The 21,264-nt window shown below is 47.2% G+C and overlaps 1 protein-coding gene across 1 annotated transcript in view; it reads left to right on the top strand.

The window, feature by feature from the left end:
• Nucleotides 1–21,264, top strand: part of ARL1 (ARF like GTPase 1) — a 101,593-nt gene that overhangs the window by 8,226 nt on the left and 72,103 nt on the right. The window lies entirely within an intron of this gene.

Genomic DNA, 21,264 nt, shown 5'->3' with positions numbered 1-21,264 from the left:
TATTCAATGATATAGAACATGAAATGCATGCAATGAATGTGCACACATGATGTCATGCCTAGAAGGGGACCCAGTGCGCCCCTAAGAAAGGGAGGTGAGGCAGGCCTGCTTCTGTGCGCTTTCTAGGACTAAATAAACAAGCCTTACCTTGGGATGAAAATAATATTCTCAGATACCTTTTATCTTTGTGGTCTACCTATATACGATGGCTCCTAATTCTGTAAAGGTCTGTTGTGCAGACTGCCTGTCCACCATCTAAATACTTTATAATCCATGTTTTTAAAAGCTTGTTTATTTTGTCACCTGTTCACGAATTTGTCATCTGACTTAATAATGTATTAGCAAACTCCAAATTATATTGTCTTAGTAGAGTAATCAATGCTTTAATAACCCCCGTGGCCAATGGTACTCATTTCCTTCAACAAAAGGTGTCTCAAAGGGGTCAACTGTTGATGGATAGATCTCGGTAGCGGGCACTGAACGCCCTGAGCTAACTTTAGTGAATATTCAAAGGCTGCAGAAGGAAAGTGTTTTCTTCCTTTCTCAATAACAAGACCTGCCCGTTGCACTTCTTAGTTCTGATGGGCTCAAGCCTTTTTATTAACATTTAAACCTGCATGGCTTCCCTCGGTATTTTGCCCCTTTCTGTATAAAAACATGTTGAACTGTATTATTGTAAAGTTGGTAATACCTCCTTGTTTGCAACATCATCTGCAGGAAGTCTCTGAAAACTGCATGTGAAGATCTTGCACTCATGACTAATTGGTTTTGCATCAGAAAAATGGGGGTGGCCGCAGTGCCAATCGCAAGTGTTTCCATAGTGGGCTCAAGGGTAATAATGCTGTCACTCATCGCCTTCATTCCAAACGTACATACAGCACCCCATGTTTCTACTCGCCAAGAGTCCATTAACACCAGCCAATGGCTAGAACCAGCTGCGCACGCCAATGAATTAGGGAAAATATTCATACACCAGTTGGATGCACTGGCTCTGCTGCGGACGAGCAGTCGTGCAGTGGAGGGCCCTATGCCCCAACTGTCCTAAATAACCATTGATTCAACAGGTACACAACCACACCGCTGAACAAATTCGAATTTATCAGAAAAAACAGAATTTTAATCAGAAAGGAACAGTCGACACTTGTTTCGACTTCACGTTCTTCTTCCATTTCTGTTGATCCCACTCGCGCGTTGGGTGAGGGTCGACATAAGTATTAATGATCTCTATTGAGCAGCCTGTTGGCATGTCCGTACATCCCCACAGGGTCTGACGCGGATGCACCTTCATTTAAATTCGAGCTTGTTCAGCGCAGTGTGATTCTGTACCTGTGGAGTCAATTGGTTTAGCAGTCTACTGAGAGTGCACAATAATGCTGGGCTTACCTGGTAAGCATGGACACAAGTGTGTGCCGCATATAGTCGTGGCCTTCCGGCAGTAGCGGGCAGATGCTGCAGCTTTTTCCACTCGGTGTCTGGGATTCACCCTCGAACCCCCATCGTTTGGTTTTCCTAGCAGGAGCCCTGGTGGGGTTTAATGTGTTGCCCGTCAGATTTCAGTGGTGCCGTAAGCCTGATTGGAGGCTGGGGGGGTGCGCATCAAGCCACCGAGACATCTCAACATTTGCACTCGTCGCAGCCACTGGGTAGTGAGAATTGCTTCTTGGCAAGTAAGAAAGAGATGTGTGCCGTTGCCCTCCCCGCGGGCTGCTTTCTCAATGTATTGCACCTTCACGCCCTGGCGGTGCCTTTTGAGATCCGTTTCCCTCCAAAGGGAGGTTTGCGCTGCACTTTCACTTTGAACTGTATTGGGGTATTGGGCTCACAGAAGGGTATTGGGCGCAGCTGAGCACAGCTGCTACCGGTGCCGACTCTGCCTACAGTTTGGCAGCTCGCCTTCACCATAACCAAAAGCTTCCTTTATGAGTTTACCCCATTGCCCAATGTTGACGTAGTGCATTGCAAAATGCCTGTCCAAAGACGGGGCCAATCACGTTTCCTTACCACTTAACTGACTGCTTCGGAAGTTACTTGTATAAACGCCTCCATCCTAAAAAGCACTACTTGCCTCCAACCTGCCCGTTTCTGCTAAAGTTGCAAACAGATATGTGTTTGCACACCTACTGTGTGGCTGCTCGCGTCCCCACCCTGCCCACGCCAGAGTCAAGGGGCAGAATTCCCAATGCACCCCATCGCAGAGAAGGTCCCGATACGAATGCCCCGCCCCGCCGCTGTCTCGGCGCAGGGACCAATTCATCGATGTCCACTCGGCTATTCTATGATGAGCAGCTGGTGGCTGTCATCTTGGGCGTGGGATCCGCGCATCGCGTGCTCCTGTGCCATACACTGACCGGTCACAGGGTTGCTTCAAGCCCTTTTACCCTACTAGCGCAGTGCCTAATAGCAGCACATGTCACTTGAGCAGGTTTCCATCAAATGAGCTTCAATTTGCAATGGAGTCCGCGCAGAGAGCATAAAGGCTGAAAGGCAACCCTGCAAAGCAGCCGACCCAACCTGTTTTTCTGTCAGCGTTTTGCCATCTTCCTCTAGTGCACATAGGTGTTTACTAACGTGCGCTCACCTCTCTTTCTGTGTGAGGAGCCATGGTTTGCTCGGGGGAACATTCTCTGCTACCAACACATGCTTTTATGGACTTCTGTTTATCTGCACTGCAAAAGCCAGCACTTCAAACGGAAGGGAACGTTGCGAATTTCCCTGTGTGTGCTGTTCGCACCATACATGATGAATCGAATGCATGTCGCACGCTATAGTACACAGGAGAGAAAGGCAGAGGCACAGATAAGTACATTGGCCTCCACCATTATCTGTCTGCGGTAAAACGGTCAAGCTGCAAGACTGCATACAAGTAACCATGCATGTCGGTTTCCACATGCTACAGAACGCCAACTCTGAAACCTCACGTGTGCGTTTTGTGTCCTGTAAATATTGAGTTTGGTGAGGGTGCCATTGACCTGTGTGACTGGTTCGGGTCCTGCATGTCCTAAAGAGTTCGCTGTTTTAATGTGAGCCAACCATCAATTATTTGAAAAGAAGATTAAGAAAAGAAAACCATTTTCTTGTGGTTGATTTTTAGAAAGATCTAGTTTAATTTACTGTTTGAGTGATTTCTGAAGAACGCGCAACTCTATGGCACAGTTAATACGGAATTAACCTGCATTTGGTGAATGGATGTCCCCAAAGGTTCCCCATGTCTGCTGAGCAGGAGGCTCCTTATCTGCCCCGTTGGGTAGTGGTAGCTGCTAGTAATACTTTAGGATGCCCAGTGCTGTTGCAGCCATTTTGAAATCCCTTAACTAAGGCGCCTTTCCTGCAGGTCCCCATTAAAATGGTGGCATTTATTTTGAAGTCCAATGAGCTTCTGCAACTAGACTATGGTTACTTGATTATCATGGCAACAAGTATGGCCCATATGTAGTCATGGTTTTCACATGCCTCCACCTCGCACCTAAAACAGTCGCCAATGCAACTGCTTTGCAGAAAAGGCACCCAGCTACGTTTCAGTTGTATATTAATAGTGTTTATTTGTCGCGCTCAACTTTTCACTGGTGAACCAGTATGAAAGCACTAAGCAAAACATGTACACAATATATTACATAGATAAGACAGCACTATATGAATACAGGACTGAAATCATAGGCCATGGTTTACAGCAACGATAATTCCCATATTAGAACTTACATTAGCACCCTGGAAGGGGGCACTGGAGAATCGCGTAGCTCGGAACGCCGCCTGTATTCTCTGGTATAAGCCTGTGTTTTGGCGCCTAGCTCCATTTTCAGAGTCTGTATCCTTGTTGATTGAGTCACGGTAATCGCAGAAAATGGGCTTTGGAAATCCTGCGGTACCGCACCTTAAGGTAAGATTACTTTTTAAGTTATGCACGCCCATAGCACCCGAATATAAACTACATGGGTGCTAATGATGTAAATAGCTAGAGCCACCATTGGGGCTAAACTAGACTATTGCAATGCCCTTCTAGCAGGCACATCGACAAAAAATATAAAAAAGACTCCAAATCGCACAAAATAATGCTCTTAGAGCAGCACTGAGCATTCCCAAAAGAGACCACATCACACAAGCCAGGCATGCAGCACACTGGCTCCCCATAAGAGATTGTATAGCTTTCAAAATCCTTAACTCTCACGCACAAATGCCTGTCCCTCACAGCCCCGTCATACCTATCGGAGACCATTGCAAGAACTGCTTCCACACGCCCCACAAGAACTGGCTACTCTAACCAATTACACATCCCGCACATTAACAGGGCCAGGACCTACACACATTTTGGTAATGCCGACCAGGAAGTTTGTGAAGTGACCAACTTCCCCTTGGCCACATGGCAGTGAGACCATACATGGAGTTCTGTGGTGCAGTGAGCAAAGTAGGACAAATGAATCGAGTTGGCTCTCATGGTGCCATGGGAGAGGAGGACCACTGGCCTTTCTCGTGACCTCTGCTGGCACACCATGTATGTTCCATATTTTTACAAGTTTGTTAACTTTTATAAATTGGACTTTGAACTACCCTCCTTCGGTTGTTCTGTGGGCTGTCATGGTCAAAGAAATGGGAAGAGCTTTCCAACGCCCAAGTGATGATGACTCATGTAGCGTTGCGAGTTGGCACCGCCCGCTCTCTGGTCTGTGACTGATCACAGAAAGCATCTTGTACCATGTCCAGCAACCTATTCAGTACATAAAAGGGGATTTTCATCAACAGCCGCCTCTGTGGGGCCTTCATACGAACAATAGCAATAGATATGTCTTTTATTTGCATCACTTCTTAATCTGCTTTTATTGTGAACAGTTTGGCTAAGTAGCAGATTTGTGGTGCAGAGCATGAAGTAAATACATGGGACATTTAAAAAAAAAAACACATAAATGCCCTTGCCTCTTCATCCGCTTACACGGCCAAACTTATCACGCTAAGTAGACCATTTCTCACACAACAAAATTGTATTACCCTAGCCAGAGCCCTTATACTATCCAAGATAGATTATTCTAACATACTGCTGCTAGGCACCTCAAGACAAAACCATAATAAAATACAACTAATCCAAAATAAAGCTTTGAGAGCAGCATTAAGCATAAAGAAAAGAGATCACATATCACAACATAGAAGAGTACATTGGCTTCCCATAGAAGCAAGGATAATTCACAAAACTCACACTAACCCATAAATGCATCGCTGGCACTGCACCCAGCTACCTTAACCAAAGCCTAAGCCAGAAAAACACCACAAGAACACTTATGTCTAATTCTAATGCCCACCTACATTTGTTCATTCCACGATTCAAGAATTCTAGATCAGGCCGGTCCAGCTTCCCCATAGCAGCACCCAGAATCTGGAACACACTCCCTGCCAACATCACCAATTAACCTTCATTGAACACCACAGCCCACCGCCCACGCTAAGGGGCCCTTGCTGTGCTTGGGCACTTACTTGCGCAGTGTGCCGTTTCAGCCAGGGTCGACCCACCCCCTTTGGGTATATCACCTCAAAACGAAAATGATGCTTCAATCAGGACTTAAAAGCAAGGCCGCATTGTACAATTTCTAATAGCAACTGGAAGGTTATTTCCATAAGCCATGTCCTAAGGTATGCAGCGACTTACTTACCCTTCCACACCCCCTCGAATGGTGGCATTGTGTTTAGCTACTCCCAGTAGATCCTTAGAACTGGACCTGAACGAGCCAGTTGGAATGTTGGGTTGGGCCATATTGGAAAGCTAGCAGGGCAAACCATTACAATTTCCATTTCTGTTTGGGTCAGAGGCTGCATTTGAATTTGATTCTGTTGGCAGCCAGTGCAGTGTCCTTCTCGCCTCAGTAATATGGTAACATTTTCTTAAACCGCAAGTCCCCTGCACTGCATGGTTTAACACCGCCTCAAGTTTAGAGAGTAGCTTCTCTGAACTTCCCAGGCAGATAGACACTGCTGCTTGAACCAAAGCTTTTAAGTGTTCTTGACCAAACAGATGAGAGCACACACTGATGTTGTATAGCTACAAATGTGCACTTTTAGCCACTGTATCTACTTGTCGGAAGAATGTCTGTTGGTTGTCAAATGGGACACCCAAGTTCCTATCGGACTCCACAGGTAGAGGGTGGCCCCAAGACGAGCAGTCCATGAAAAAAGAGGTGATTCCACTGAGCCACTAAGCAATAAATGTACTGATTTACCACCGTTTAATCCTAAGAAATTCTTTCATCCAGCATTGCATTATGCCTAAATAGTAGAGACTTTTGACCACTGTGGTGGATTTAACTCTTTTAACTATTTCTACTGCCAATAACAGTGGGCGGATAGTCACTTGCACACATCTTTTAAGCTTTGAAAAGATATTGCTAAAACTACTGGACGGGACAGATTTAGGTACTATGGTGAATTACTTCCCAAAAGGGAGCCTTTGCGGAGGGACCACTGCTAGAAAGGGGCCTGATATTTATGCCAGATACGTCTTGCCCTCAAAATGACTAGGTACATTGCGTTTCATTATGGACTTACAGGCCAGTCAACAGATAGTAAAGCACTGACCACTGCAGGACATGTTCTCCTTGATTTGGTCAGGCAACCTTATGACCATAATTAACCAGAAAGATGTCTGCTTTCATGTTCCAACATACCCATGTCACTGACATATACCTGGAGTTTCATGTTGCCTCAAATCGGCATCAGTTGTCATTGATCCTTTTTGGGTTGCAATCTGCAGCAAAAGCGGTCTCCAAATTTCTGTCCGTGGTGCAGCATATCATTAGTGCAGTACATCTGTACCCATAGCTAGACTGGCTGGTAGTTCTGGAGTGTTAGGTGTTGGGAGCAGTCTCTGTGGATTTTTGCCGTGCCACAGTCTGGAGAGGCTGTCTGTCTACCATTGCACTAAGAGGAGGAGCCACTAGCCCAAAAACACCCAGCACAAGCAGAGCAGGCAAAGTGCTGGAGTGTTTGGTGCGGGGCGAGAGGTGACTCGAACGCTCCAGACATAAAGTATCCTCAATTACCCCAGAATTTGCTGGCCACCAGGGTAATTTGGGGGTGCTGCATTCTGGGAGCCCACGGTCTTGACTGTGAAACCTCAGCACAAGTAAGTTCAAAGGGCAGAGGTCCCCTCCTCAAGTTAGTAGAAATTCTGAAGTTCCCGCATAGGCGTTGGGATGTTATAGCAGGAAACATTTTCCTTACAAACAAAACGTAATTGAGAAGTCTACGTTTCAGAGATTCCTGATCTGGCACTCAATCTAAATTTATCACACAACATGGTAAAGCAATCGACCACCTTAACAACGGTGTGGGGGCGAAGAAGAACTTTAGTAAACCCTCCACCCCCCCTTGCCAAAATTACCAGTGATTCGTGGCAAAACAGGGGTGGCACGGACTGTACTCTTGTTGGGGAAACAAACGAAAAAAGCACCAACCATTGCAGACAAGTCTGGGAGTACTAACTATCCCCAAAAGAACAAGTTCTTGATTAAAAGACAGATCAACCACGATTTCAGGCTTTTTCTCTGCAGTGCCCAAAAGATTTACGACATCCAAATGTCAGGACACAGCAATTACAGCTCGCATAACCTCTCCAACGCCATCGACGACCATACATCACACCACTTCATTACTGAAACTATATTTGAATTTATTTACACGATAATTCATCTAAAGCCCCTAAGAGCTCAGACGCACAGCAAATACTATCCTCACGCCTGACCCGGAAAAAAATTCTGTCCTCATCTTCCAGCGTTGACTAGTGACTTATCAACAGGGACACAGGAGTGGATATGGCCCCCATTACTTGCCACCACGGACGCCATATTTGCTCTCTGCAATACAAAACTACAAGAACAGCGTGACCCGACGTTCACATTGGCGCATGTAGTTGATTGTCTCCTGGCAAATAGCCCCAGGATGGATACAGCAGTAATCCATAATAAAGAGAAACTGGATCCTTGCTGTCAGATTATGGTACTCTGCCCTCATTGCCATCCTGCTCCTCATGTATATACGAGGACTGAACTGCCCCCACTAAATCGAACTTTGAGACGACACAGAATAAATGGGGAAATAAAACAGTGCTGACTAACGGACGGCCAAATAAGAAGTACCCCTCTTATGTATCAAAACAGCTGGGGAAGGGCCAAAAGAAGATGCAGTCACACAAAGACAGGGTTAATAGCCAGGCATTAGCACAAACTGAGAGCCTTGGTCAATCTTGCATTGAAGGTAAAGACTGCTATATAATAACACAAACAAGCATTAGTAAAGAAAAACGAGACTAAACCATTTAAAGCCCGGTCCATTCAACAAGGGGTGAAAAAAATCCAGAGTACAAGAGACTGGACAGAAGGAACAGTTGGTGGTCTCCAGGGTGTGGCAGACCCTTCCTATCCTTAGTGATGGCGACATTGGGAAACCCAACCGGCGGCAGCTACAAGGGGGCGAAAGAAATGGAGGTAGACCAAGCCCCGGATCCTGAGACTACAAATTATAACATACATTTACAATAAGCATTCCAGGGGGATGGTGACCAACAAAGCTATCCTGTAGAAAACAATCTGCTGATACAGCAAATCAGAGTAACGCCATTGGAGGATAAAATGCACCCACAGCAGAACACCTGGCTGCCCTCCAACACAATATTATTACTGGAAACAAACACCACTAACAGCAGCCCCTTCCTGAGTCGATCTAATTTACTGAAATTGGTACATCTGAACCCAGAATTAAATATGATAACATCAGGAGATGTAGAGACGATAGACTTACTGAAGTTGGGAAGCGGTACCAATTGGGTTGTAGTAACTGTAGGTGCCTTTCCCCGGCTTACTACTTGTGAGAGAAAATAAAATAACCAACACAACCCCTGTCGGGGAAGGAGGCACTGAGACCCGGCTGCAAGAGTTCAAAGGATGGTTTATTTCTCCAGCTAGGAAATAAACCCCTACCTTTCATTTACATCATTACTCATATATATATATATATATATATATATATATATATCAATTAAAGTAACTCTAACAAAAAATACTAAATGGACCCGATTGGCCAGGCGGTGTGGTGCTGTAGGTGTGGGTGGCATCTCTTCCTTTTGGTTGGCTGAGTGGCTGACGAGATGACAGACGTCAAATATCTTGTGCTCCACGCAGGTCAGGGTCCGGTCACTGTGGTCACTACCTAAACTAATATGTTGCATTCGAAAAACACTAAATAACAAATTAGATAACATTTTATGCTACTTTTCATATTTCTACACAAGTCACACATAGTAATTTAATTATTGTCAGTACAATTGGGTCATTCGTGGGTTTAATTGGAGGCCTTGACCTTTATTGTGCATGTAAAAATAATCAAGCTGTGTTTTACTTATCTCCTAAGCTTTGGACCTATTAGTATAAGTAAAAACATATATTGTGGTAAGATGCTTAAGGTTAGTAGTGGGTGTGTTGGGTTGGTTTCGCAGCACAGGCAAGGGTCTGGCACTTGAAAGAAATACCTTACAGGGAGCGCAGGGACAGGATGGCAATAAATTGCTCTAAATGGGGGTGGGTGGCTTGAACGTTTATGGGGACGAACGAGCAGAAAGTGCTTAGCTCAGCCTGGTTCACATGCTGGTTCTCATGCTAGCAGTGATCTCAGAGGAAGAAAACTGTATCATATTGGTTGTTGCAACTTTCTCCGGCTTCAGCGTGAGAATGGGAGCGCAGAGCTTTCCTTCGCAGGGGGGGTGCAAGGGAGTGGGCCAGCCAGCTGCCTGCGCGCCGTGTGTGTGTGTCTGTGTGTCTGTCCTTGGCTGCTGCGGTGGAAGGGGAGCTGTGCATTGCTGTACTATCGCAGTGGGGCCTGTTTACACAAGATGGAGTCGAAAGGGGGCACAAAAGATGGATGCCCTGTGTCCTACTCAGTAGTCCCATCTATGTAGTGGTCAACCGTGGTTAACTTTACATAAGGGCAAGGGGCAACCCCACTACCGGAGGCACGTGGTCCAAGCCTTGCACTGAGGAGTGTACGGTGCGAGGGGGCCTAGGGGCCCCTCACTCCCATACATAACCTTTTTATCTCCCATCGTTGTTCAACATATGGTCGCATTTTGTGAACAGTTTGCTTGTTTGGGTATTGAGATGCAGGCCAAACTTGTGACCACCGGCCAAAACTTACCAGCTAGCCAAAAAAGCTCTCCTCAAACCCATATGCAGGCCAATGGTATGAAATGATATTTTATTTATATTGCGCTCGTACACAAGTGTTTCAGAGCGCGACCAGGCATAAAGGGAGGGTAACGAGAGAACAAAAAAAGAAAACCGCAATCTTACTAGGTCCAATGACATTTAAGAAAGTGCAGGGAAAAGGGAAAAGTGCATGGAAGGGGGTGGGGTAGTGGAAAGTGCGGAAAATAAATAAATAAGGGCGATGGACCATGGTTTTGCAGCCAGCAAGTGGCAGGTGACCATCAGATAAGGTATATCTGATAAGTGCAGAAGAAGTGGGAGGGGGACTGTATGAGTACAGATACAGAACCCTAGGGTGAGCATATACCTGGGCCCGAATGACAGAGGGTGGCCAGGTGCACGATGCCAAGAGAAGAAACGGATCAACAGGGGAGAAGAGGGGCAAAGGCCGAGGCAAAGAGGAAGGACTTGAGATGCTTCTGAACCTGAGATGGGTTTCCTACAGTTTCAAGGTGGCCGGGAGGCTGTTCCAAAGGGAGGCACCAGCCGAAGACAGATCTACCCCCTGCTTGTTTCTTTGCAAAACGGCTAACCCTGAGGGAGGTAGAAGTAGAGGAGCGAAGGGCTCGAGAGGAGAGGTATTTACGGAGGGATAGTTGAAGGTATTTTGGACCCAGTCCCCAGAAGGCCTTGTGGACAATGCATACCGTTTTAAATGTAATCCTTGCATCCTCTAGGAGCCAATGAAGGGATTTTGGGGCTGGAGAGATACGATCCCAGGGCTTGAGACCAAGGACAAGTCTTGCAGTCCTGTTCTGTATTAGTTGTAAAGGGCGGAGGCAGGTAGATTTAGAAAGCGGCTGTTGCAGTAATCAAGTCTGGAGAGAGCCAGAGCTTGGGAGACGGTGAGCTTTTGAGGGAAGGAGAGGATAGGCAGAGTACCTCTAAAGAGGTGCAATGAGAAATTTTACTTTTTGGAGAATCCCAGATGTGCGGAGAAGGAAAATGTAGAGTCAAAGATAACCCTGAGGTTCTTAGCTGCACAGGTGGGGGTAGGAGGAGAGCCAAGGGAGGCCGGCCAGAGAGTGAGAGGAAAGGATGGAGATGGTGTACCAATAGGGAGGATCTTGGTCTTGTTGGCATTTAGACATAGATTGTTGGCGGCACACCAATTATGAATGGCGATTAGACAATCAGAGATGAGGGAAGGAGAGGAGGAGGCTGAATAAAGCCTGAAAATTAGTTGGGTGCCATCAGCATAGCACTGGAAAGTTGAGCAGAAAATGGAGATGCAGTAGGCGAGAGTTGCCAGGTATTGGTTTGAAAAGCCAGAGCGAGAAGTTAGACCCCTAGGGACACCACAGGTGGAAAGGGAGATAGAAGATGGAAAGTATCCTCCCAGGTCGATCAGAGAGAAAAGAGGTTGACCAGGCGGGACCCTGATCAGTGATACCCAGGTTGTCACGGAGACGATTGAGCAGGGTGGTATGGTTGACCATGTTGAACGCAGAGGAGATTTCAAGTAGGATGAGAACAGATGGAATGTTAGAGTCGAGGATGGAAAGCAGGTCTTCACAGATGTTCAGGAGAGCAGTATCCATGCTTCTGGCAGCTCTGAAGCCAGATTGGTGATCATGGAGGGAGCCAACAGAGTCAGAATGAAGATTAAGCTGAGATGGCCAGCCTATCCAGGAGCTTACCCAAAAAGGAGTAATGGAAATTGGGCTGTAGTTTGCCAGACATGATGGATCAGCAGTGGATTTCTTGTGGAGAGGATGCACAAGGTAGTGCTTAAGAGGGGAGGGGAAAGAGCCAGAGGCAAAGGAGAGGTTGCAGAAATCGGCATGGGCAGGAGCAAGGGTGTCAATGTGGTCCTGTATGGTTTTAGAGGAAGAGGGATGGACCTGTTTTGAATAGGTTTTCATAGATCAGACTTGTCTAGCTACCTTGTCAGGGGAGAAAGGGGGGTGGGGGTAGCTGAGGGAGGGTCAGCAAGCCGCGAAGGAGAGTGAGGAGGAGAGGGAGAGGAGGAGAGTGTGGACAGGATGTCCTGGGATTTGGAGATGGTGAGAGGCACTGTTAGGCAGAATCCTGTGCAGTGCCCTTGGGGACCACTACACACAATTAAGACTACAGGTGGCAATACAAGTTTTACCTTTGGTACAAGCCTGTACTACTATGTCTGAGTGGTAGCAGTGGCAGAGCAGCCAGGCTTATCTCAAGAGTATGAGAAGTAGCAGAGATTACACAAAGGGACCACAATCACTGTGACTCAAGCAAACACTGACTCAAGGTTTCAGGTAAAAAAAATATAAGTACATTTATTTTTTAACCATTCGTTATAAACACAACACTTCTATTAAACTCAAATAAAAACCACACGTTAAATATACTACAACTAACCAATTCACTTTGTACAGTAAGTCTCAAGGTAAGTACCCTGTGTTTGAATGAACCGGTGTATCAACAAAACACGTTACAGTGAATACGATTGCGATCACTTTTTGACAGTTCGATCTACTAAATAAACGCATATCCGTGACATGAAATGCTACCGGGGCAAAAACACACTTAGCACCTGAGATACCCAGTGAGAGTTGGAGGCAAAAATCACAGGCAATATTTTGGTTAGGCAGGCAGAATGAAACGCTCAAAGACAGGAGTTCAAAAGTCAAAGGGCCGGAGCCAGGGCCGAAAGACACCGTGGCCTGTTGCCGAAGATCACACAGTCAGACAGTAGCCAAAAGTACTTCGATATTGTCAATGTTCGGAAGCAAAAGTTATAAGAAGGAGGGAAGACAAGGGCAAGCCTTCGAAATGAAGAAAAGGGATTCACCCAGTTTCCTCAAGTAGAACACAGTACCTTGTTCCAATGGTGCAGCTGGTGCCCTGGCAGTTGTTCCAGTTAGTTTCCCGCAGACCAACGATTCCTGGAGCTTCGTTGTGAAGGACGTCCTCTGAAGGGGGTCTGCACCACACGGGGATGAAGCCGGCAGCAGTGACGAGGAATAAAAGGTGCGCTCCGTAAAAACAGGAGAGGCTCTTCAGGTGGCTATCCGGACCACTACGGCAGTGTGCAGCGATTTCGACCAAGGAAGATGATCCTCTGGCTGTGGGAGATGAGCTGGTTATCCCCACCAAGCTCAAGGGAAGAAGACTCCGGACTGGATCTTCTCTGAGTCGTTGAAGGGAAGATAGCTCAGGACTGCAGCAGGGCTTCACTGGGACGGGAGAGTTGCAGCAGCCGTTCTCTCTGCTTCTCTTTGGTTCCTTGTAGTTCCAGTGGCGACTATCTGACTTCTAGCCCGAGAGACCTGCCTTTTATGCGAAAAACCCCCATTCACACAGCCTGGCTGTCAATCACCCAGCAGGGGGATTGTCCAGCCCGGACAACCACCTTGACCAATCATGACAAGTGAGCTTGGGTTTCCTAGGATACCCTGTGCAGGGGGTGACTACACCCCTCCCTCAGTCGGCCCACCTAGACACCCAGGCGCCTTGAGGAGGGCTTCTGAGCAGAAGCCCGCCAAAAGACAGTGAACAAAGAAGGCGAACCTAGTTTGCCGTGCAAAGTAAGATACAAGAAGGACTTTAACAAAAGAAATGGCAAATAAACCCAACTGGAGCCAAAAGAAAGACTATTTGGTCAAGCAGGTTTATGTTCGAGGCTAATATAATAGCCAAGAACAGTGCCACTTTTATCTAATATAATCGCGGTAGAAGTGTTAGGGTAGATACCACTGCCACCAGCCAAGTCTAAATGTTGAAAGAGAGAAACCATGCTCTAGGAGGTACAGATAAAAAGGGGTACGAGTTAACCCTTTCCAGTACTCCATGGAAGATGGGGTGTACTGGATCTGTGGTAGATTGACTAAGTAAAGTTAATGGTAATTTTACCCTTTTCTGGGGGACGGTAGTCGCCTCAGAAATGGAGTCGAGGGAAGTCTCAAAGACAACCCGGTGCCACAGCACTGAAGGTGCTGTGTGACACACAAAAAGGAGGGGGCTACTGAAGTGGTGTACTTCAGAGTCCACAATCACAAAAACAGGTAGAAACACATAGCAAAACATAGGTAAGAGTGGGGGAAACGCTCTCACTCTTACTAAGTGGGGAAAAAAATAAATTCCAGAAGTCCAGCAAAGCTGCTGGGGGACTCACTGGGTGAGGGAAATTAGCCATAGATGAGAATTCTCCCTAACAGGCACGAGCATTGCAAAGAGCCTGGGAGGCGAGAGGAGGGGTGGAGACTGCAACATCGTTGGCCAGCTCCTTGCAGATTTTGAAGTGTTCGGCCGAATTGTTAGCTGCCCCAGAGACGCGGGCTTGTATGTGGACTTTTCTTAGTGCGGACAGCGAGTCAGTATTGCCTTTGGAGCAGACGGCAGGCCAGTTTGTCAGAGGAGGAGCAAGAAGCCCTCCATTCCCTCTCTGCTGCCCTACACTTCCGTTTAAGAGTAGCTAGGTCAGAGTCATACGAAGAATTGCACTTGGCTTTGGACTTCAAACGGATCCTCATGACGGGGGTAAGAGTAGCATACATAGAGTAGAGAGAGGGCTGTGTCGGGATGTGAGTCAGCCTGGGGTGGAGAAGGTTGCAGCGAAGGCCTCGACTGACACACGCTTCATGGGCTGGATATCTGAGAAGGTGGTTGGCAATCTAGGAGTGGACTTGGCTTGGGGGGGAGAAGATGGAGAGATGCGAGGCGAGGAGACAGTGATCACTCCAGGAGAGAGGATTGGTGAGGGGGGTAGAGAGGAGGAGGCCGGATGAGATGAACACATCAAGTGTGTGCCCAGCAGATTGAGACAGGCCGAAGGGAAGGATGGAGAGGGAGAGTGAATTGCAGAGGTCGGGAAAGAGTGCAGATGAGGGACCGGTAGAATCAAGGTGGATGTTAAGGTCACCAAGGAGGAGAAGTTGAGTGGTTGAGGCCAAGAGGGAGGAGGAGAGGTCAGCCCACTCAGAGAGAAAAGAGGTGATTTGACCAGGGGGCCGGTAGAGTGTAGCCACAGTAAGAGAGTGGTTAGGCAAGAGAGAGAGCCTGCAGACTAGACATTCAAAAGAGGAGTACACTTGAGTGGGAATGAGAAAGGCAGGATCACTCAGGGAAGGTAAGGGCTACACCCTTCCAGCTCCAAGATAGGTGTCCAGGTGGCTTACTTGTGAGTTGATTGGTCCCGCCAACTCAAAGGGAGAAGTTGTCCCTGCAGGGGCTTCTCTGCCGATGTGAACTTGGTGATTCGGACCTGCAGCAGGGCTTCACCGGGCATCCCAACGGTCCAGGGGTTGCTGCAGCCGTCCTCTTCAAGCTCTTCTTTGGTTCCCTTGTTCCAGTGGTCGACTCTGCCTTCCAAGCCAAGAGACTCGCCTTTTATTCAGTTCTCTCCCATTCATTCCAGCATAGCTGTCACTCACCCAGCAGGGTGGCTGTCCTTGCCGGACAGCCTGCCAGCCAATCACCACAGAGTGCATTTGGGTCTCCTAAGAGACTAAGCACAGGGAGTTTCGGGCACCTCCCTCACTTCTGCCCACCCAAAACACTCAGGTACCAGTGGCGGTCTTCACTCCTGAAGCCAGCCAAAGGCGAATGAACAGAGACCAAACCTGGTTTGGCGCACAGAGCAAAACTCTAGAAGGACCTTTCCACAAAGAAATGTTTGAAAAACATGGCTCCCGCGATTTAATGCTACCGGCGCTCCTGGTCGGGATAAATCATGGTAGTTTGTTGTAAAACCACTGCCACCAGCCATTTTGAGAGGAAAGGGTAGCATTTGACTGCTACATTAGTATTTAGACACAGTGGGTACTAAGTAACCCCTCCAGCACTCTATTGTAAGATAGGGTGTGCTGGGTCTAGGAATTTAAGACTAGTAAAGTCAATTTCACTTTATTTACTCTGGGAAACAGTAGTTTATCCCAGAGAAGGTATTTAAACTGTGGGAAAGCCTGAAAAGGTTTCCCTGTGCCACTGCACTGAGGGTGCTGTGTGACACAAATGAAAAGATGATGCCTAATGGAGTTGGTTAGACTCCATAACCAAAGAAAACACACAAGGAAAACACATTTCAAAACACATGAGAGAGTGGGGGGGAAAAGGGTCACACTCTCTCCAGGTAAGTCCTCAAAATCCAGCAAAGTTGCAGAGGGTCAGGTGAAGAGAATTGGCACATTTGAAAATTCTCCCGAACAAGAGGTTCTTGTAGCCGTCAGGGAGGAGAGTTTGAAAATGTGTGACAGAGCTGGCCGTGAACCACGTCTCGGTAAGACCGAGGACATCAAGGTCAAGTTGTTCTAGGAGGTGACAGATGTCAGAGTGTTTAACAGCCGAGCAAGAATTTAGGGTGGCGAGATGGAGAAGGTTGACAGCCTTAAAGACCTTCCGAGGAGGGGTACAGATTAGAGGTACGCCCTGCGGAGGTGTGGAAGGAGCTTGAGATGGGGCAGTGGAGGATTGCAAGGTAGCCAGGGGAAGAGCAGGGGACAGCTGGAGATGAGAAGACGTTGATGAGGTGAGGGAACTGCATATCAAAGAGGTAGAGATTAGCCTGAGGGCCTTGCACCATGAGTGCCACTTAGATAGACGTTAATGAAGACTCTAGAGGAGTCAAAGAGATCAATACAGACTTCCCAACAGGTGCCACCATTTATGGGAGAGGAGGAGACGGGACAGAGCATAGAGATCATATGAGGGGTCCAGAGATCTGGTGAGAGAACGAAAAAGAGGATGTCGGTGAGGGTTTGTCTGGCAAAGGCGCTGGAATAGGTATCCGCGATGGGGAGACCTGGGTTGGAAGCCGAGATGTATCCTTTTTGAATTTCTTCTTACCAGATTTAGTGAGAAGGGAAGGAAAGTTGATGGAGAAAAAGATAATGCCATAGCCCGGTAAAGAGAGGAGGCAGTAGGAGAAATATACAAGATCAGAGGATCAGAGGTAAGGAACAGTCTCTGGGCTAGCAGGTTACAATTGAGGGCCGAAGTAAGATGAAAAGAATACAATAAAAAAACACAGCCAATTTAGATTTACAGAAATGCACCCAAATTTGACTTTCCCAAACGCACCCAAATTTGACTTTCCCAAACGCACCCAAATTTGACTTTCAAGGCAATTGCTTAGGCACCAATAGGTATGAGAAAAGAGGTAGGATTATAGGCGAGTTCTTAGATGAGAGCATGAAGGAGGGACCAGTTGTAAACAAGAAGGTAGAGTGAAGGTAAATGAGATGAAATCAGATGGGTAGGCAGAAGGAGGGAATCTAACCAATAGAGAGGGAAGTAAGAGTGTCTTGGAAGTTCAGTTTCATAGCTGGGGGAGCAGGCATCCCCAGGGAGGGTCAGGCTGTTGTAGTAACGTCCTGGTAAGCAGACAGGGAAAGCTCACCGGGGCCTTAGAAGTGGGCCTTTGGTGGGGGCCGGCTAAAGCCTGCCCGTGCCCTGATTGGCTATAAAGGTGGAATAGCAGCCAATCAGTTTACACAATGGGGGGAAGGCACTTAGGAGTCACAGCCACAAAGAAGCTGGCAGCCATTTTGGAGACATAGCACCAGCAGTCAAAATTAGAATTTCAATGCCCATGGGATTGAACTATTGACCAAGCCCTTCATTGCCGAAATTCATGTCATGCTGAGGTCTGAAGAGCGCTCATTATTAAACTCAGTAGATTTTTTTCGTTTTACAGGAGACTTGGGTGTTGGGGTAACTCCTGATAAGATGGCTTTACGTTAACATCCCTATCGGCCACAAACGGGAAAGGATGGTGACTGTATGGCAGACTCTGCATAAGAACCTGCACATGCTATGAAGTCCCAACCTATAAAACAGACACACATCTGAAAAACCTTCTTGTCGTAGGTCAACCATTTTCCTGGCCCCAAAGCCAAAAACCTGATCATGACATTGTATTACCACCTTGACGGAAACTCCACCAAAGTTTTACTGGCGGGAGTAGTCAAGACATTGACAAAATGGACAAAAGAAGAGTCGTCTGGCGAGAAGGCTGTGATCTTAGCTGTCGACTTAAATGCCCACTGCCTGTCTATGGAAGACTTGGAAAACGGAACTCTTGGTGACGATAACAAAACAGAAAATAATAATCTAGTTTGCTGAAGACCCATTACCCTTAAGGAGGAGGGGAAAAAAATGGTCTGACTTTGAACAACTTCAGCATGTACCTGTTGGTACCGACGGATGGCCTAGATCGTCAGAGTTTCCGCACTTGGCATGCAAGAGGACAAGCATCCTGCCTTGATGCCATTTACACAACAGAAAATATAAATGAAAGGAAAATAAGGTACGAGGTAGAGTTTAATGATATGAGTGTCTACGCAGCTCTAACTGCCATATTGGCAATCCCAGGGGAGCAAACCAAGAAATCAACAGCCCTGTCAATCCTCAAGGTAACTCGATACGATGGACGAACATTGAGCTGGCCAATACAATATTAAGCAAAATGCCTATGCAGCCCGGGATGTGGGGAACTGACACACTGCAAGTAATCGCGGATTTAGCACAATTTATCACTGACGCTGTTCAACTGGATAAGAGAACCCACTTTATTACAGACTGTACTAAGAACCTGTATGACTCTGATATACAAGATAAAGTTTCAGTATTGAAATAAATCTCTTTAGGATCAGAAAAACGACGGCTACAACCATGAAGAGAAGGCACTGGCCACGGAAATATTGCAGGCAAAATAAAGAACTTCCTTGAGACATCATAAAACAAATAAAAACTTAAGCAACTGACTGATGGCCTACAGATTGATTAGGACCAAAGGGGCACAGAGCTGCTGGCAGCTATATCGCACTCGCATAGCGAAAGAAGTGACCAAAGAACTGACGAACATAACGGAAGCCTCCTGGGTAAAATTTAATGGAGACACCTTCAGCAGAGATCATGAGCACAGAGGGAACCCGAACGGAGCTGATGACCTATAGCAACTGATTTTGTAAGAGCTCACATGCTCCTGTTTCGAAAAATTTACGTAACGTGATAAAAAGGGACCCAATTAAGTTTTTCTATCAAGTCTTTGGTTCCGTTATGAGGTCTGGCCAAGTACCGGACAGTTGGGAGATCCTCTGTTCGCGTACCTGTCCATAAGAAAGGTATGAGAGAAGATCCCAGAAATTACAGACTGCTGGCCAGGTTGGACACCAGCAGCAATGTTTCTTGCAAACCTACTCCTGAGGGATCTGGACAGGTGCTGTGAGAACGGAGGATTGCTCGATCTTACCCAATTGGGATTCCATGAGGGATGTGGCACAGTACCATTGCATCTGGGCCATCAAGATAATACAAGCAGAAATAGAAAAAACACCAGTGGCCTGCTTGTGTCTCCCTTGTGGACCTCACCTGCGTGTGATCTAGACTGGGAAAAGGTAAAATCTTGAGGCATCGACCCAACACTCATTTTATAACGTGTTTATACACTGACACAAATGTAACAGTTGGAACAAATTTAACAGGATTGGTCACTCCCCCGATAAACACCAAATTGGGGCTGAAACAAGGTTGCGTGATTGCTCCAACACTTTACAACATATATGTGAGCAACCTGTTACATGCCGCGCAGAAAAGTAGTAATGTCCCCCTGAAACTGGCTGGCCAACCTTTGACCTTTCTCTTATGCAGATGATACAGTCCTTATGGGTCAGACCCCTATGGGACTGCAGAGATCGTTGATGGCCTTAGAGAAATATGCCGAAGAGCATGGCCTAGTCATCAATCAAAACAAAACCAAGGTCCTGATTTTGGGGAGGAGGAAACAAAGAATTTCTAAGTTTAACTGGTATTTGTGAGGGAACAAGCTTGTAGTGGTTGACCCATATGTGTATATTTAGGATCCCGCATTATAGTGTCTCCCAGCAGCCGAGCATACAAAAAGGTAGCACAGATTAAGATCTTGGGCAGATGGCAAGTTATTAAAAACTCTGTAAGCAGGAGATGCGGAGGAAGTATTGAGGCCATGCGAGAGTCTTATGAGAAAAGCATGGTCCCAGCCATACTCTAGGCTCTGGAAACCTTCTCGGAGAAACATGGAAATTGACTTGATCAAGTGGAGGGTAGACTCCTTTGATCTGTTCTGGGAGTACTCCAGTCAGTCCCAGTCGAGGCATTGCACCTAGAACTGGATCTGACCTCGCTCAAAACACGGTGGAAGATCGGAGGCTTGCGGAATCTGCTTAGATCACATGCTGTGCATAGGCCGATATCTAGTGGAAGCTGCGGAGTATTACAGTTCGTTTTTCGAAACTCGAAAAGGAGCGTCGAACCAGGTCGTGCCAGTAATACTATCCCTAGTGTGACGTCCCCTGCACCCATGATCCCTCACGCGTGTAGGACCCTCAGATTGTTTTTTTCCGCCATACTAGTCGGACGCGTGTTGCAGAGTTCCCTTGGCTTTTAGCCGTTTATAGTTACAATTACCGTTAAATACTTCGCCTTTCACTCCACACTGCACGCCGAAGATCGACGCCGTTGAAGATCGAGGAAGACGGCCGTCGAGGACTGCCAAGACGGACTTCGGGCCTTGGAAGGCCTCTGGCCTCGGCCCTGTACAGTATGGGAGTGGGGGGTCATACAGGTTTCTTCCCACCTTATTTCCTACATATACCCACCCGCTGCCATTTTGTAACATATGGAGAGTACTCCATTCAAGTTCTGTGTAACAGGAACTTTCCCTGGGTAGACGAGCACGTGCAATCTGTGTCTCCCACGAGACCATCCCGAGGCTACCTGTCGAGCTTGAGAGCTCTTCAAGCCGAAAACCCTTAAAGACCGCTCCACTAAACGCTGGACCCACTATGCCAGGCAGCTAGAGGCCATGCAAGTGGAGGGGACATTCAGCGATGGCAGCAACGCCGCTGAATCGGACGGTGAGGGCAGAAGGGTGACTTCGGACACCCACGCACAGGCCCCCGACCCCGAAGGACTGGCCAGTGGCCACGTTGTGGGGACAAAACCCAGCGGCAAAAGCACTACACACACTACCTCCACTAAGCACATCAGCCCCGGCCGTGACTCAACATGCGTGTCGAGTGATCGGCAATGGAAGACACCAAGAGAGCGGTCCAACGAATCTGTCCTCTGG

This window comes from Ambystoma mexicanum, chromosome 12 (assembly GCF_040938575.1).
Source record: "Ambystoma mexicanum isolate Mex_15411 chromosome 12, UKY_AmexF1_1, whole genome shotgun sequence".
Classification (NCBI taxonomy): domain Eukaryota; kingdom Metazoa; phylum Chordata; class Amphibia; order Caudata; family Ambystomatidae; genus Ambystoma; species Ambystoma mexicanum.
The sequence above is the reverse complement of the archived record's forward strand: the minus strand, read 5'-3'. Positions and strand labels throughout refer to the sequence as shown.